Source organism: Cupressus sempervirens, chromosome 10 (genome assembly GCF_028749045.1).
Source record: "Cupressus sempervirens isolate cs-2001-9-10 chromosome 10, ASM2874904v1, whole genome shotgun sequence".
Classification (NCBI taxonomy): Eukaryota; Viridiplantae; Streptophyta; class Pinopsida; order Cupressales; family Cupressaceae; genus Cupressus; species Cupressus sempervirens.
Window position 1 is genome coordinate 638,877,379 of NC_143127.1, and position 19,686 is coordinate 638,897,064.

A 19,686-nucleotide genomic window follows, 5' to 3' on the forward strand; every position below is an offset into this window, starting at 1 on the left:
ACTTTGTTTAAGGTATGAGCTATAGTGTTGATAACTTTCTTCCAGTATTTGATTGCAACAGTTTTTTCTATCATCAATGTTCTTGCACAATCCATGATAGATCTATTTCTTCTTTCAACTATACCATTCTACTATGGAGTACTAGGGGCCGATACTTGTCTTTTGATCCCTCTTTCAATGTAGAAATTATTAAATTCATTGGAGATGAATTCACTAGCTCTATCTGATCTTAAACATTTCAATCTCTTTCTAGTTTCTTTTTCTACTCTTCCCATATACCATTTAAACTTTTGAAAAGCTTCTAATTTTTCTTTTAGATACATTACAATCATCATTCTAGAATAATCATCAACAAAAAGAATGAAAAACTTTTATCCACTATAAATCTCTATTCCAATAGGTCCACATAAGTCTGTATGAAAAAATTCTAAGACTTCTTCTGAGTGATAGTTTTTTCTTTTGAAACTAGTATTTTCCATCTTACCAATTTTGCAATTCTTGCACAAACCCATATTAGGTTTCTTCAAACTAGGAATACCTCTTACTCTTTTATGTTTTCTTATCTCAACCAAATTATCAAATTTTTCATTACATATTCTTTTGTACCATAACCAACTTTCTTCTATTTGAGCAATAAAACATGAACATTCACTGAGATCAAGATAAAATAGAATACCTTTTGTTTGATTGCTAGATCCAACCAGATTTCTTTTTCCATCTAGTACTTTGGCCTTTCCATTCATGATTTATACCTTGAACCCAATGTTATTCAACTATTTTCTCTTCAATGTCTCCTCTAGATGCTTTGATTGCACCTACACTTGCTTTGATTCTTTCCACATGTTTTGCAATGTTCTCCCATTTTTATCTAATCAAAATGACATCTAAGACATTGAGCCTTAGATCTTCTTACATTTTCATCTCCTCTATATATTTCTTTTAGTTTAGTCCACATCTCATGAGCTGTTTTTCAGTCTTTAACTTCATTAAATTCAGCATAACTAAGAGCAAATGTAATATCAATCATCATGATGTTATGATTCTTCTTTTTAGCAATATCTTCAACTGATAATATTCTAGTGGGAGTCTTGTATTCAACATTAAGATATTTTCACCCTAAATCATTGATAGTAACTAGATGTAACCTCATAAGTCCTTTCCATGTTGCAAAATTATCTTTGTTCAGCTTGGGAATCTCTCTTCTGTAAGACGTCCTGATCTTTAGCTTAGGTCCTTGAAACATTCTTTCCAAGCACCAAAAGCTTTGATGCCAATTTTTGGAAATATAAGAGTAACTAAGAGGGGAGGGGTGAATTAGTTACTACTAAAATAAATCCCAGATCCCTTTAGATGTCAGCACAAAATAAACTCTGAGAACTAAATACTATTGACACTTGGCAAACACACATTAAATGTTGTAACTCAGTAAATACTGAATATATAAATCTTTAAATGTTATATGTGATTATCATTAATTTAAATTATTTGAAAACACATAAAATAAAATAGCATTAACACATTTGACACCAGGATTTAATGTAGAAACCAAATTTGGGAAAAACCACCAATTGCAACTAGTTATTTTTTTCACTCTTCTGAAATGAGCCCTAATAGGAGCCAACCTTGTTAAAATTTACAAAACACATTGTTAGGTGTGACCCTACTAGAGGATTTAATCACCCTATTAGGAGTGGCCTTGTTAGAGGTTGTTAGACAATTCAATAGAACTACCACCTTGTTAGAGGTTTTACAAATAGTTGTTAAGCCAACTCTGTTAAGAGATTTAGATCACTGCTACAATGGGTAGAGAGTAACAATGAGATAACTTGATTTGAATACAATTGAATTGTTGATTATAGATCTTTGTTCTAGCTTGTACTTGATTCTTCCTGATCGAATATATATTTTCTACTCCATTAGGATATTCTTCTTATCCTTCTAATTCTCTAGCTTACTACATTATTAGGTCTTCAAAATCATCCATGCATTCACATTCTTACACAAACTTTCACACTTTCAAATTCTCAACTTGATCTTATACTTATATCATTCATATTGTCAAGTCAGCTCATATACAACTTAGAATAATTAATATTCATCTCCTCAGTCAGCTAGAACCAATAGATAAATCAATTAAGCTTAATATGCCAAAACAAGAAAATCCTTCATTAGCCAACCCAGCTTAGTAGACACTAACTCAAAAATGATTTCCTATGTTAACCAATAAAAGCTCGGTTACCACTACATATTCACAAAGATCCTTTGGTAACTGAGTGATCTCAATTAACACTAGTTCCATCCAACATTTTCTTCATTAATTGAGTGAGCTCGGTTAACACTTATCTTCTATAGACTTTTTTTCGATACCCAAGTGAACTCAGTAGACACTTCTTTCTAAACTAGGAAAACATAGGGATGCTTGGTAGACACAAAAAACTATCTTCATTGCCTGACTGAGCTTGGAATACACTGACTGATAATTATATGAAATTTGTGTAACATCAAAAAAAATACACAATTAATCAATTGTATCCAAAAACTTTTGCTACCCGCTCCTCTATGGAAACAACTGTCAATCCCCATACTACTGCTTCAACTTACTCAAATGTACATATAAATTTATTAGTTGCTTCTTCATCAAACTCTGTTAGTTTCAAGAAATATCCTAACCATCCACATGCATTAAATCTTCTCACTACTTCTACATCATAAAGTAAAACACTATGTTCCACTAGTTCTCATTGCTACAACTATCCTCCCATTTGTGCTTTCTAATTTCAATCTCTGCACTATTTGCACAATTACCTTCTTTCCTTGTGAATTTCAAACTCTCTTCCTTTTTTTTGAAAACCATAGACCCTTTTCATATTCTTTTCTATGAATTTTTGTCATGAATAATACGTCATGAGCAATAATAATGTGGTTTTAATGGAAATAAATCATAGATATGTGAGAATCATCCCAAAATTGAATTTGGTTCACATCAAAATTGAATTTGGATCACATCATAGTCTAATAATGAGGAATTATTTAGGAATAAGGTTATGACACTTGACACTTGCGTACTATGGCAACTAGGTTTTAATCAAACAAAGAGACAGTACAGATTTGAGGATCTTTAATGAACAAATAGAAATTTCATTGAGAATTAGTAACCTTCTTGCCCCCTACAAAACATGGACAAGTGTCCTCACTTGTCATACTTGGCATGAGGTACAAAACTAGCATAACATTGCAGTAATATATTTAATGCATTAATAGATAAACCAATGAAATCTATGTGCTAAAAATGAATAAAATTTGAAAAGCTTATACCTACTAATTGATTATTGCACATGCTAGATGAAGGTGGCAAGATTCAAAGGTCAAAAATGATAGCATACACCAATAAACTCATCGTGTTATTGAAAGCATTGTAAAATGATAACGTGGAAGATGGGTGGGTGGTAGAGAAAGAAATGAGATGAGTTGAAAAAGAAGAAATTAGAAAGTGAATGAAAAATAATGAGCTTTATGGGAACATAAAGTTTTTATTATGGTCATGCTTCGAAGGAATTCTTATTGAAGAGCTATGGGCAGGAGGTTAGCACCTTTTGCTGTAGGGAGTGTTACCTGTTATGCATTTGAAAATGGCTATTGAAATTGTTGCAGGAAGTCTTCTTTTTTTTGGGGTTGTGTATACAACTTTAGCCAATGTCCATTAACTAATAACTTAGAGTGTATTGGATCAATTGTAGTTCATTGAATGACTTCATTCTCAAATTCATGGCTTATTTCATAGGGATCCAACCATTGAGTCTGCAACTTGCTTGGTATGTCTTTAAATCTGGAATCATAAAGCAATGCATAGTCACTAATTTGAAATTTCTTGTTCTTAATGTGGGAATCATACCATTTTTTCCTTTGCTTCTGTATGATTTCTATGCATTCTAGGGAAAAATTGCACATTTAATCCAAATAATTAAGATGCAGTAGGCACTCTCTCTATGCTGCAAGAAGGTCAATGCTTAACTCTAGCATTGTTCTTAAAGTTTTTTGTTCAAACTCAATGGGTACCATTGCTATTTTTCCATACAATAGTTCAAATGATTGTGAATCCTATGGTGGTCTTCCATGTTGTTTGGTATGCCCAAATAGCTTCTGGTAGTCTATTGCTCCAGTCTCTGTGGTACAAATGAATTATCTTTGTCAAGATGGTCTCTATCCCCTGATTTGTAACTTCTGCTTGTCCATTAGTTTGAGGGTAATAAGGGCTTGATTTTCGGTGTCTTATATTATATTTCTTCATGAGCTCTATGATGAGATTGGAAGTAAATTGAGCACCCTGGTTAGTAACAAGTTCTCTGGGTATGCCATATTGAGTAAATATTTCTTCATACAAAAATTTGGCAACTTTATGACCATAGGTATGCTTCATGGCTTTAACTTCAACCCATTTTGTTAGGTAGTCAGTGCATACAAGGATATATGATTTCCAATTGGATGGAGGATCTATTGGACCAATGAAATTCATGCCCCATTTGTCAAATGGTGTTAAGACCATTTGTGCATTGAGAGGCATTTCATCTATTTTTGTTGGTCAATCCATCCTCTGACATTTATCACACTTTAGTGTATAATTAGTTGCATCTTTATGAAGTGTAGGCCAATAGTAACTAGTTGTTAAAATATTTAGTGTTGTTCTTTTTGCTGCAAAATGCCCTCTACATGGTTCATTATGACCTGCATGTAGAATGCTATATGTCTCATCTTCTCTCACACATCTCCTCATAACTTGATCAGGTCCAATGTAAACTAGTATGTTATCAATCTAAGAGAAATGGAAGCTTTTTTCTACAAGGAGCCTCTTTTCCTTGTAAGAGAAATATGTTGGTATTTTATTAGTTGCAATGTAATTAGAATTGTTTGCATACCATGGGGTTTGGACAGCAATATGAAATTGATCTCATCTAGAAATGTACCATCTATCACAGTAGTATCTTCTTCATCATGGTAGATTCTGGATAGATAATTAGCTGCCACATTTGCTTTCCTAGGTTTGTCAATGATTGTAATATCAAATTCCTACAAAAGAAGTAGTCATCTTGCTAACATGCCTGTAATAGAAAAATTTTCATGAGATACTTAATTTTTGCATGGTTAGTATGAACAAATATGGGATAACCAATTATGTAATGCCAGAATTTGTTCAAAGCAAACTACTGCTAATAGTTCTTTTTGAGTCACTTTATAGTTTAACTCTAGTCCATGAAGGCTCTTGTTGATATAGTAGATTGCAATTTTAAGAAGTTGAGATTTTTGTCCTAGGACTACACCTATGGCATAGTTAGAAGCATCTGTATGTATGTGAAAGGGTAAAGTCCAATTAGGACCCCTAAGTATTGGTGCAATTGTAAATAGTGACTTGAGCTCCTCGAAGGAGTCATCACATTCCTTTGTCTAGGAAAATTCAGCCTCTATGGTAAGCAAATTATAAAGATGACTAGCTATCTAACTAAAATTATTGATAAATCTCCTATAATAGCCAGCATGTCCTAGGAAATATCTAACTTATTTTTTCTTTGTGGGAGTAGGGAGTGTGAGAATTACCTCTACTTTTGTAGGGTCTACCTGGATTCCATCTTTAGAGATAAAATATCTCAATACCACACCTTCCTACATCATCAGAAAGCATTTCTCACTGTTGAGATATAGGTTGTGCTCTTCACATCAAATTAGTACCTTCTCTAAGTTCTCCAAAGCTTCCTCAAAGGTGACACCAAATGTCATGAAGTCATCCATTTATATCTCCATGCAATCATGTGATATGTTAGCAAATATGTTGATTATAGCTCTTCAAAAAGTAGCAAGTGCATTGCATAAGCCAAATGGTAATATAGAATAGGCATAGGTACCCTAAGGACATGTAAATGTGGTCTTCTCTTGATCTTTTTGAGCAATACTTATCTGATTGTATCCATTGTATCCATCTAGAAATAAGAAGTATTTCTTTCCAGCCAAAGTATCCAAAACTTGATCAATAAAGGGTAAAGGAAAGTGATCCTTCTTTGTGGCATTATTTAATTCTCTGTAGTCTATACATATCCAACACTTTCCTCCTTTCTTAGGTACAATAACTAATGGTGATATGCATTTTCTATCAGAGAGTGGATAGATACATCCAACATCCAACAACTTTTGTAACTCAGTCTCAACTATCTCGCAGAATGCTGAATTTATTCTCCTCTGAGGCTGATGGAGTGGCAAGCTTCCATCATTGATGTATATCCTATGGGTGCAGAGTTTAGGAATCAATCCTACCATATCCTTATAATCCCAAGCAAAGGCTTTTTCATGATGACTGAGGAGCTTGGTTAATAATTCCAATTGTGATAGGGGCAAATTGTTGTTTACATGGAGATTATGACCAAGAGAAAGTTCCACAGTAGTTGTTAATTCTACCATTGACACTTCTAGTATTGGACTTGTACCTACTTTACTTGGTAGTAATTAGTGAATTATCTCAGGGCTTGCTATGTAAACATTGTCTTCATAGGTACATAGTTTTTAAGACATAACTCTCAGCAATATCTCTGGCCACCATACACTCATTGGTAAGAATGCTCTGTACTACATCATCTTCTTCCTACATTTTTAGAAAGAATTTCCTATGCAACATCATGAGCTAAGCTATAGAATTCAATTATTCCTCTTCATCCCCTAAATCTAGCCAAATAGGTTCTCCAAGGTCTAGTTGGGGTTGGGTAGGTGGATATAGCTCTAGCTTCCTTATGGTTTGAGCATTTGAAATTATCATACTATCTAATTTGCAAATAATTTTAGCATTAGTGGTGGCTAAAAAAGCTCTCCCTAATATGACAGGATAGCCAAAAAGTTTTACTTTAGGTGATAAGATATGAAAATTAGTAGGGTATTCCCATGAATCTAAAGTCACTATCACATCTTCTATGAGACCACGTAGAGTGACAGTTGAACTATCTGCAAGTTGTAACACTATGGGTGTTGTTCTTAAGCCTTCCATATGTAACCTATGCATTGTGTCTTTTCTCATCACATTTATTGCTGCTCCTAGATCAACTAAAGCATTTTTCATAGCCTATCCATTTATGATCAGGTTAACTACTAGACTACCAAGATCCGAATACTTTGGTATCACTACCTTTCCTAACATGATATCTACTAATTACCTGACAACATGGACTATTTGAGGATCTTTATTCTTCCACCCTGGCTTCTTAAGGCATGCTTCCTTAATAGCCTTTTCATAAAGAGAGACATCTTTGATAGCTTGGAATAGAGGAATTTGGATATGCATGTTTTTTAGCTACTCAACAATGTCAAATGTCTCTTCCTCTTGGGATATAGATTTCTCTTTATTTAGCCCATGTGGAAAGGGAGGATTCACGGTGGTATGGTTAGTTGTCCTGTTGGGTACATCAGTTGGTGGGTTGGTATTTGGCAATGTAGCTTTTGGAATGGGTGTTGTAGGAGTGTCTAAAACTTCCATGTTAATAGGGTATTTTGGTGTAGGAAAAATTGTAGCCGATCTCAAATGAATATCAGATACCTCAACTGTATCTATAGTTAGTTTTTTTTTAGATTTCGTTGAGACTAAGCAGACAATTGAGTAGGCTTAGGATTAGTATTTTTTGCTATAGGAGGTGGCATTATTGCAGGTTGTTGGATTGGAGGTGGTAGTTGTTGGTTACCAGGATTTTAGTTAGGCCATTATGGAGGCCCCATCCATTAATTTTTTTGCTACCAATTTCCTTGTAGTGGTTGCCATTAATTCTACTAATTCTACCATTGGTTATTTTGCTAGTTAGGCCACTAGTTTTTTTTTACTTAGGCCACTAGTTACTTTGCTAGTTTTGCCAAGAAGGTTGGGAGTACTAAGAAGGATTCTGATAGTTTTGGTTTTTCCACTAACTATTGTAAGGATTTGAAAATTGTAAAGGATCTTGAGTCATATCTAGTCTTGAAGGCCATGGTCGATGTTGAGAAATGAAGAACACTTGATTGTTGTCCCCATCTATCTTCATGTACTTTGTTGGCAAATGTTGATTCTCTAGTTTGGCTACCAGTTTAAATGTGTAGTCTTGCTTCTCTTTGTGGTAGTGAGGATAGTACTATGCCAATCATGATTTAGCTTCTACATGCTTCTTCTTTGTAGTCATTATGTTGAGATGTGTAGCAACATCATTTATGATGTCCTACTTGAAATTTGAGAGTAGATTAGATATCTCAAGCTTTGAAATACCCTGACTGATCCCTTTAGCAGCTGTAGACTGGTATCCTCTGCCTGTCTTCACAATTGACCTTGAGTAGTTAAGATAGATTTTCTTGAGGTCATCTGAAGAGGATCAGTATACATCAACACTATTCATCAAGTCTAGCACTTCCAGACAATTATCATTTACCCCTTCAAGAAGAATAGTTTCTATGAATCATCTACCAATACATGTTGGGGGTTCTTTTGTAGTGTATACAAGAAATGTGAAACATAGTCTTCTAATGTTTTGTCCTACTTTTGTGATATTCTAAAGATGACATATCCTCTAGGATCATTCCCCTTGTAGTACTCTTTGCATTTCATCCCAGGTACCTACTACATTGGCTCCTAAACCCATGAACCATTGTAAGGTTGATTCTTAAAGTGTTGCTGGAAACAACTTGAGTTTGTGGGCATCAGTGTTATAGTCAAAAGTACAAAAAATCATGTCAAACACAAACAAGAAAGTATCAAGATCCTCAATTACAAGGCCATAAAACTTTGGAAGAGTATTTGTGGGTATATTTTCGAGATTAGCATTGGTTATGAGGCTCAGGAGAGGAAATAGAAAAGTAGGATGTGCCATTACTGGAGGTATTTTATTATGGGTTTGCTATTAAAAGGGAGCATTGGCTATGGGATTGTTAAAAATGATGGATTTGGACTAGAACTATCAAGAAAGCTAGCCAAAATTTCAGCAAAAGGTTGAAGACCACTTGTGTCCAAAGGTTCTGCTCTAGAGGAAGATCCTATAGAAAAATCAGGGCTTGTGTCTTCAAAAGGTAACTCAACTTCTTCTTTAATTTTTTCCTTCAAATTAATAGACTCTCATGAAATAAATATACCATATTCATCTTTTTGTCTTCCTCTTCGATGCATGCAATTGAATTCTTCACACTTGTGAAGAAATTTTTTGATGTAGAGTCTATAGCCTTATTCCACCAAAACCTTCTTAAGTGCCTAGTAGCACCCAACCCACTGCAAGATGCCAAGAAAGGTTACCAATATTTACCAAATTCTGACCTTTTTCTCTCCAAGTGGACTCCACTTCTCTAAGGTCTTACCCCCTCTCAAGAGCTCCTAAAAAACTTGGGTCAAATTAAGGCTTTAGGGATACTAGCCCTCAACTAGGCCAAATAGGGAAAATTAGGAAAAATGCTTTCAAGGGTTTAGACAAAGACTTTTTTTTTCATTCCTAGTCCTATCCCACTAGGATTCATCCACTTTCAAGGTTCCAACGCCTTCAATAGATCTATTTCCCAAATCTAGGCCTAGAAATCCTAGTAGGTCTATTTTTAGTTTTTCAAGGTTAACTCCAAAACTCCCCACACAATGTGGCAAATTAAACACCTTTCCAAATATCATTTACTGGGTTCTTAAAGATTCCAAATTCTCATGGGCTGATCCTACTCCAACATGTCCAAACACCAACTAGGTTCACAGACCTAATCGACCTAATTAGGCTGGCTTTCCAAAGCAAGTGCCAAGAAATGGGTTCATAGAATTAGCACAACCACCTGGGACTCTTCCTCACTATGCCAAAATTCCATTCTACCCTTCACCTTGGTCATTACAGCAAGTTTTGGAGTTTAACACCAATTCTTCTTTAAAACTGGGCTGAACACATGAGGATGTCCAGCCTAAGGCCTGCAAGCAAAAATAGCAAACCATATTTTTTTCCCCTAAAACTATACCATCTAAAATACTATGCCCTAAATTGCATCCCTCCAAAATACATCAAGGTCCCACCGTTGGGTTCCAAGTTAGAGGCCCATATGTGCAAACTAGTCAAATTTCAAACTTAACCAGGTAGCCCTCAGTAAAATTGCAATATCTCACACAAATGAATAGATAAAACCCTCAAAAAAAATTAAATTGAAAGATACTTGAAACACCTATCCAACCATGTCAATTTTTTACATGTTCCAATCTGTACGTGTCCATAAAATACCAAAAAATAGTAAAAATGGCAAAAAACCAAGTTTTTATTGCTCCAAATGATCTCAAATCCATACAACCATCTCTCTCCCTAGCTTTTACAGTCATTACATACATATATTCTTCCATTCCAATGATTATAACCACATTTGAAATGGTGGTTGCAACGTTCACTTGTTTTTGCAACTAAATTACAAAGTTGTCAGCATTTTTGCAATTTTTGACATTTGACCTCCTAGACATCTAGGACTTGACCCAATGACCCCAAGGATCATTAAAACTTCCTAAGAAACATAAAAATCCTATTTGCAATGAAAAAACACCAAATTTTCTCAATTTTTACCCCTTGGTTCAATTTGGCACTTTGCCTTATAATGGCACCTAGAGTCCAATTGACCTTACAATTTGGGTCTTATTACATCATTTTGCAACCATGTTCCTAATCTACAACTAGGATCCCTATACATTTTCCTTGGTGCCCTGCACCATACTCCTCAAGCCAAGAAACTCAAGTCTCTTGAGTTGGAAAATCCTCCACTCTATGTCCTAGTTTGAGCAAATCTGCCTCAATTAGCCATGCTACATCTTACATAGGCTAGTTTCTTCACTTGACAAGATACTAATATGTGGTCTTTCTCCTAGTCTGTCTCAATACCTTGATTTCTAGGATGCATTCAAATTCTAGTTTAGGTTGTTTAGGAAGCTCTACAGGTACTTCTAATCCATGCCTCTGACCTATATCACAAACAACAGATCCCTTATAGGGATAAAGATTAGAAATGTTAAATGTATTAGACAAACCAATGTCAGCATGTAGCTCTAGTTTGTAGGAATTTGTGCCACATTTTTGCAAAATTTTGAAAGGTCTCATTTTTCTCATCATCAACTTAGTATATTTTCCTTTAGGCAACCTTTCAACCTTGAGATGAACCATGACCATGTCTCCTTTTTTAAATTATAGATCCCTTTTAGTTTTATCTACTCTTTCTTTGTATTTTTTAGTGGTCTTCTCCAACCTATGTTTGACCTCTTCATGCAACTCCTTCATGACCGCAACAAAATCCTCTACTTGTGTACTTTTCCTTTAATTTGATTGACATATCTCAACTTCAATACACCCCTGAGATAAGTTCCATAAACAATTTGGAAATGGTTAAAACCAGTACTTCTATTGACTAAATCATTATAGGAAAACTCTTCTTGTGCCAAAACCACATCCCATGTAACACCATAGTCTTTTGTAATGAATCTTAATAAGTTCCCCAAGGACCTATTTGTGACCTCTATTTGGCCATCTAACTATGGGTGGTATGCTAATGAATAAGCCAAATTTGTTCCTAACTTCCTCCATGAGGTTCACTAAAAGTGTCCTAAAAATTTAGGATCCCTATCTAATATTATGGATAATGGAAAACCATGTAACCTTGCTATTTCCTTGAATAATATCCCTACAATATGTGAAGCATCATTGCTTGTTTTGCAAGAAAGAAAATGGGCCATTTTCCAAAACCTGTCCACTAAAACAAAAATGCAGTCATAACCTTGTCTAGTCTTGGGTAGTCCAAGTACAAAATCCATGCTGATGGAATCCCATGGCTTTTTTGGAATAGGCCGTGGTGTATATAGACCTACATTTGATGTTATTCCCTTTACTTTTTGGCATACCATGCATCTCTCAACAAACTTTCTAACCTCTAACTACATTTTGGCCAGTAATAAAATCTTTTGACCAACTCCAAGGTCTTGTCCAGACCAAAATGTCCTCCAAGCCCCCCACGGTGCTTCTCCTTTATTATATTTTCTCTTATGGACCCCTTTGGGACACAAAATTGGCCTCATTTGAAGAGATAACCTTCGTGTAGTATAAAGTCTGCAAAATTAGTATGGTAATTGTAAATCATTTCCTTACACACATGTAATGCTTCAGAGAAATCCTCATCTCCTTCATACATATCCTTGATTGTATTTAATCCCATGCTTTCCAATCTAGTTTCTTGAATGGTTAAACTCCTCTTACTAAGAGCATCTACTACTTTGTTAGCAACTCCCTTCTTGTGCTTGATAATGAAATTGTATGCTTGGATGTACTCCACCCACTTGGCATGTCTATGGTTTAGTTTATCCTATCTATTGAGAAAACTCAAAGCATGCTTATCAGTATAAAGTACAAACTCTTTAGGCAACAAATAATGCCTCCACTTCCTTAAAGACTGAACCAATGCATACATTTCTAAATCATATGTTGAATATTTTTATTGTGCCTCATTCAATTTTTCACTAAATAAGGCCATTGGTTTACCTTCTTGTCTTAGGACCCCTCCTATGGACCTATTGCCTGCATCACATTCAATGATGAACACCTTGTTAAAGTCAGGCAAAACAAGGATAGGTGCCTTTGCAACCTTCTTCTTCAAATAGTCAAAGGACTGATCTACTTCTCTAGTCCATGCAAACTTGCATTTTCTTCCTCCCTTGATTGTATTAATCATAGAAGCACACACATTATTGAAACCCTTAATGAATTTTCTATAAAAACTAGCTAAGTCATAAAAACCCTTTACCTCACTTGCATTCTTTAGTGTAGGCCAATTAAGAATGGCTTCCACATTTGTTGGATCCATCTTGAGATTTCCCTTAGAGATGAAAAAGCCTAGGAACACTAACTCTTCCTTCATGAAGTCACATTTGTCCAAGTTGATCCTTAACACCTTCTCCTTGAGTTTCTTCAACACCATTTCCAAATGTGTGAGATGCTCCTCCCTAGAATGACTAAAAATCAATATATCATAGTGATTAAAAAAAAAAAAATGGTTAAAGAAAGGCTTTATGACCTCATTCATGAGTCTCATGAATGTACTTGGGGCATTTGAAAGGCCAAAAGGCATCACCATCCATTCATAAAGTCGCTCATTAGTTTTAAAGGTTGTTTTCCATTCATATCCTTCCCTTATTTTGATTTGATGGTATCCACTTTTCAAATCAATCTTGGAATAGAATTTTACTCCCCCTAGGTGATCCATCAAGTCCTCCATCTTAGGCATTGGAAACCTATACCTGATGGTTATCTTTTTTATGGCCCTAGAGTCAGTACATAACCTCCATGTACCCTCCTTCTTAGGTGCTAAAAAAGTAGGGATTGCACAAGGGCTTATACTCCTTCTTATGAACCCCTTTGCAAGCAATTCTTCAACGTGTCTTGCTAATTCTTTGTTTTGCTCTAGAGTTAACCTATATGCAAGTTTGTTAGGCAATGTAGAACCAAGTATAAAATCAATACAATGACTTACCTCTCTAAATGGTGGCAAAGTATCGATAATACAATCTGAAATAACTTCCTTGTATGTGTCCAATAGTTGCCTTACTTCCTTGGGTTCCACATTCCTTTCATCAAGTCTGCCTTCCTTTTTTTTCCTTCAAGTTTTGGCTTCACTATAATAGCAAAGAAAGGTGTATTCTTCACCTTGAGGGTCTTCAAAAACTCCTTCTCTCCAACCACCATCACACTAGAAGCATGTTGGGTCTCCTTCCCATCCTTCGTAAATTCTCTCATAGTGTACACCTTCCCATTTTTGGAGATGATGTAGACATTTCTTCTTCCATCATGCTTGGATTGACATCATATTTCCATGGCCTACCTAACAACAAATTATAAGCATCCATCTCTACAACATCACTAACAATTTTGTCCTTGTACTCCCTAATTTGAAATTCAACATTAACTTGGTCATTAACTACAACTTGTTGCTCCTTATTTAACCATGAAACTTTGTAAGGGTTATGATGAGGTAACCTCTTCAATCCAAGCTTATCTACCATCTCTACTGATGTTATGTTATCATTTGAACTAGAATCAACAATTACCTTGCAAACTTTACCTTTTACCTTGCATAAAGTTCTGAGTAAGGTCTTTCTTTGGGGAGGTTCCTACTATGCCATAGTCTTTAGAAGAGTCCTATTAAACATCAGAGATTCTCCTCTCTCTAGATAATCATTCCTTCTTGCCCCTTGTTCACTTTGTGCATCCTCTTCTTTCTCCATCTTGACTATTGCTACCAATTTTCTCTAGACATCTTGAAGACCTATGCCCAGTCTGATTACAATTAAAACATTTGCCAGTGAATACCCTTGGAGTTCTCCCTCCAAATTTTCCTCTTTCATTAGGCCTTCTTCCTCTAAATCCCCCTCTTCGATTTGCTTCTTCGTCTAATTTTTCTTGACTGTTGCTAGGTTCACCTTGAGATCTATTTGATGAACCTCTACCCCCAAATCTTCCTCCATCTCTGTTATTTCCTCCTTTCCCTCTATCATGGGAATCATTTTTCCTCTTTATTTTCTCCTCAATCTTGAGGGCCATTTGATAACATTGATGGACAGACTTAGGATTGAACAAAACTAGTTCATCCTTGATAGAATACTTGAGCCCATTCAAGTATCTTGCCAAATTTTTCTTTTCATTATCAAGAACTTGATCCCTTAGAGTGAGTTTATGAAACTCCTCTATATATGCCCCCACATCCAAGTCCTTTTGCTTAGACTTTGAAAAAATTTATGCATTAGGACCTCATAGTCCTTTGGTATAAATTGTTTCTTGACCTCTGATTTCATCCTCTTCCAAGTGGCTATGGGCTCCTTCTCTTCCTCTATCCTCTTATTTTGAAAAAAATTCCACCAACTAAGGGCGGATCCTTTCATTTTAGACTTAGCCACCTTTACCCTTTGGCTCTCAAGCACATTATCACACTTAAAGTGATTTTCAAGTGCTTCAATCCAATCCATGCATTCTTCTAGATTCAATTTTCCACTAAACATAGGTAGGTCTGATCTTTGATCCTTTCTTCCTACCCTTTCTAGGGCCTCCAACAGGGCTCTTTGATCTGCAGGCATCCTATCTCTCTCCTACCTTGGTTCTCTTTCATCATTTCCTTCTTCTTCTCCTTCAGAGTCCTCTATGACTCCTCTAGCCATCTTTCCCTTCAACTTTTCCAATTCTCTCTTCATGCTTCTATTTTGCTCCCTTACTACTCTACTCTCTGCCATTTGCTCCTTGACCAACTTGGACAACTCCACATTAGTGATTCTAAGAGGTATCTCCCTCTCTCCATATTAATTTTCAGACATCTTGCTACCTCAATAGGTTCTTAGTGGCTCTGATACCACTTGATGCAGAGTCTACAACCTTATTCCACCAAAACCTTCTTAAGTGCCTAGTAGCATCCAACCCACTACAAGATGCCAAGCAAGGTTACCAGCCTTTACCAAATTCTAACCTCTATCTCTCAAAGTGGACTCCACTTCTCCAAGGTCTTACCCCCTCTCAAGGGCTCCTAACAAACTTGGGTCAAATTAAGGCTTTAGGGACACTAGCCCTCAACTAGACCAAATAGGGAAAATTAGGAAAAATGCTTTCAAGGGTTCAAACAAAGACTTGTTTTGTCATTCCTAGTCCTATCCCATTGGGATTCATCCACTTTCAAGGTTCCAACACCTTCAATAGACCTATTTCCCAAATCTAGGCCTAGAAATCCTAGTAGGTCTATTTTTAGTTTTTCAAGGTTAACTCCCAAACTCCCCACACAATGTGGCAAACTAAACACCTTTCCACTCTACTACATTTGACCTCATTTTTCTATGAAAATTTTTGACCATCAACTAAAAATTTTTAGGTTGGTCAGAATGTAGAAGGAAAAAAATTCTTTTTTTTACATCTAAGCATCGTGTTGGTTGAAATTTTGACCAACATATGTAGGTCAAAATGTGTTGGTCAAAATTTTGACCAACATTGGGCTTAGGTGTAAAAAAAAAGAAACATTTCATGTTTGTTGTTTTTCACATGCGTAGGATCATTTGCATTTTGTTGGAGTTTTTCGTACGTGTAGAAGAAGATAGACCTATACATGCAAAGAGGTGGCTTGATTTTGCTCTTCCACTATCAAGCTCTGCAAATCTAGCTTGAAGATTTGTAACCTTTTGAAGGGGTTCAAATCTTTTTCAAATTCTATTTAGTCCATTTAATTCTTTATCATAGATTTTATCAAATTTATTTATATTTTTATTATGCATTTGGACAAGGAGGTGTATTTTAGTTTATAGTAGAGGAGCAATGGCAAAATCGGATTGTAAAAGGGCCGTGAAAATAGAAAATGGGAAGAAGAGTGTTAAGGCATAGATTAACAATGGAAAATAGCAAGGGGTGAAGACCTTAAGAGACAAGAGAAAATATTTGGACGAGGTTTCAGTTGTTTTTTCGATTTGTGAGGGCTTGGGAGAATTGAAGTTTTGTGATCAGTACAAGAAAGGGTTTCATTTGAGCTACTTGGGGTTGCAGGAGGTGCATGGAATTGATCCCTGGCAATGCCATGATAGAGGCTAGGTATGCACTATCTTAAATTACTTCAATCTTCCCTAATCAATCATCATGTGATTGCTAGTTTTGTAGGATTTAGTGTACAATCGCAAAGTTAATGTACACTATTGAAGCATGCAAATGACACCATAGAATTTTCAAGTCATTTCCATGGCTAGTATTTTTCTTATGTTCTACAAATTTTATATTTAAGTTCACTGATGTTTTGATTAGTGTAGGTCGTTGACATCACAATTCTCTTTTATCTGATATATCCTAATTTAATAGTGGCATCTATGTTTTTTGTATAAGCGTGACACTATGAAATAATTGTACTTGAACACAAGCTTGGAAATTTATTCGTCAATGTCTAAAATTGTGTCAATTTCGTTCCCCCCACAAATAGTTGGAAGCTAGTCTGTTGTAATCATAGTTCCTACATTCTCTAGGACTCAAGTTTTGGTGAGTTCCAAGTTGAATGACCCTGGTCAAGCCACAAGGGCCTAGGACTCTCCAGAAACTTAGCCTAGGCAAGACTCCCATAAACACAATTTTTTCCAAGTCTTACTGAGTTTATGTTGAGTCCTACTAAGTTTTTGCGAAGCCCTAAGTCAATTTAGGCTTGTTGAGTCCGCACCAAGTATGAGTTCAGGAATTATGGTTGAGATTACATATGCAAGGTGACATAAATGCTTGTTCAGTAATATTATTCTTTCTCAATTTCACCTTTAAGACCTTGAATTTATCAATGCTTAGGTTCCAGAAAACTTTTTTAGAAAGCATTTTGTGGTCTAATTCTTATTTTCTTAGAGCACAAGATTTGATAATCCTAGGATGAAACTTTGCATTTAGATGGAATTGCAGTTTAAAGTGTTAGTTCATAACAAAGAATTTCTTTGTCAAAAGCATGCATCAAAATCATTTTCTATGCTATATTTGAATATAATAATGCTCTTAAAATTTATTATTTTTTCCTTTACCAATGAGATGTTATGTACCTGATATTGTATCTTGTAAGGAATGGCATCTAAAGTTGTGTTCTTGTAGTTGGCAATGTTACCATGTCTAATATTGAAGTTTTATCATTAGGTTCTCCCTAAGGAACATTATGTCATTAGGCAATAACTTTTTACTTTTTGAAACAGCTATCAATATTACAACAAGGCAACACAATCTATTTATGCTTAATTTTAGATACCATTATGTTTTGTTTGTAATATTTCAGTTTTAAGCACACTTTCAGTGACAAAAATATTTAAAAACCACTTTTGATTCTCAGGCTTTGTTTTGAACTAGAATGGTGAACCATACACATAACATAATTTGGGCAAAATTATCCATTTACAAAATAAAATTATGCTATTAAAAATGGTTGATTCATTTTCTTTAGTAATGAGATGTTTTGTACCTGATAATCTTCTAGTAAAGAATAGCATCTAAAATTTGTGCTCTTGCAAATGGTAATGTTACACATTGTCTATTTATTGTAAGTTTTATCTTTAGGACACTCATTAAGAAAATTATTTTAGTGGGCAATAATTCTTCACTTCTGAAACAGTTATCAACTTAAAAACATGGAAGAAAAATCTTCTTTCTACTTAAATGGAAATACCATTATGTTCTATAGTTTCTTTCTAACTCTATTTTTAAACAGTGATATTTATATGTCATTTACAATTCATACTTTTGACAACAATTTTATCTAAATTCTTTTTTTGCTTGTTAGAGTTTATCTATTTTCAACTAGAATAGTGAATCATGCACATGATGAATTTTTTTTAATTGCACTTAAACATATTATTAGCGTACAAGAGACTCCAACCTTCCAGCATTGGTACAATTCCAGCAATAGCTCCAAAGCACAATGCCTTTCCATGATGTGGACATTTTCCCTATGTTGTACAGTTCTTTTTCTCTTTTTTTGTGTATACATGTGTGTGTGTGTGTGTGTGTGTGTGTGTGTGTGTGTGTGTGTGTGTGTGTGTGTGTGTGTGTGTGTGTGTGTGTGTGTGTGTGTGTGTGTGTGTGTGTGTGTGTGTGTGTGTGTCTGTGTGTCTGTGTGTCTGTGTGTCTGTGTGTGTGTGTGTGTGTGTGTGTGTGTGTGTGTGTCTACACACATTATATTCAAGATGCAAGAACTTGAAAGTTAAAATTGCTCAATTTAGGGACACACGTCTCAAATTCATTGGGGAAAGGGATGTGGGGTTTTTTGGGGAGGGAAGAGGAGGTGGCAATGGATACATTGCATTTGACATAGCATTTTCCTTTTGAAAATCCGGTTTGTTATTATTGCACAAACATCCTAAAAAATTTTGTCACCAAAATTTTTTTACTACTGTACCCATAGATTTCATTAGTAAGACCTAGAAAATGGTAATATATAGTATCCTTGATTATTGCCAACATCACACCAACATAAGCCCACAAAATAGGCAGATGCTTTCTTGATGTTCAAGCTCTCCATGCAGGCAGAAATCAACAATAATTGCATCCTACTATTGCAAAAAAGATTTCCCTTCTAGTATGGGGTTTCTTAAAGTTCCACATGTTAGTGAATATTCGAAAATTCCTTTTTGATACTCTACTCTCTAATTGGAATGATAATCCATATCAATCTGATTCATTTTGATGTTGTATTATTTATCTTATTCTCTTCTAGTTGTGCCCTGGCACTCTTGAGTTCATGTAAATATTTATAGAACAAGTGGAGCCTACCTTGCATAAATCATCTTCCTTCGACAAGTAATAGATAATCAAGTCCAAAGCAAAAGAGGCCGGGAGAATGCTTTTGACAAGTAATTTTTGAGTGAATTTAACATGTCACATAAAAACTTGTAATATTCCATCAAATTTGAACCAAAAAATTAAATGCTTTTGACCCTGGATCTAAAATATTTCTAGTAGAGAGCGGATTTAGTCTTCACATGAACTCAATAGTGACAGTGGACAGCTAAAGGAGAAGAGGCTGGGAGCATCCTTTTAACTAGTAATGGTAATAGATAGCCAAATCTGAAGCAAAAGATTCTAGGAAGATGCTTTTGACAAGTAATGTTAAAGTGAATCTAACATGTCACATTAAAACTTGTAATATTTAATTAAAACTTAACCTAAAAATTAAATACTTTTGCCCCTA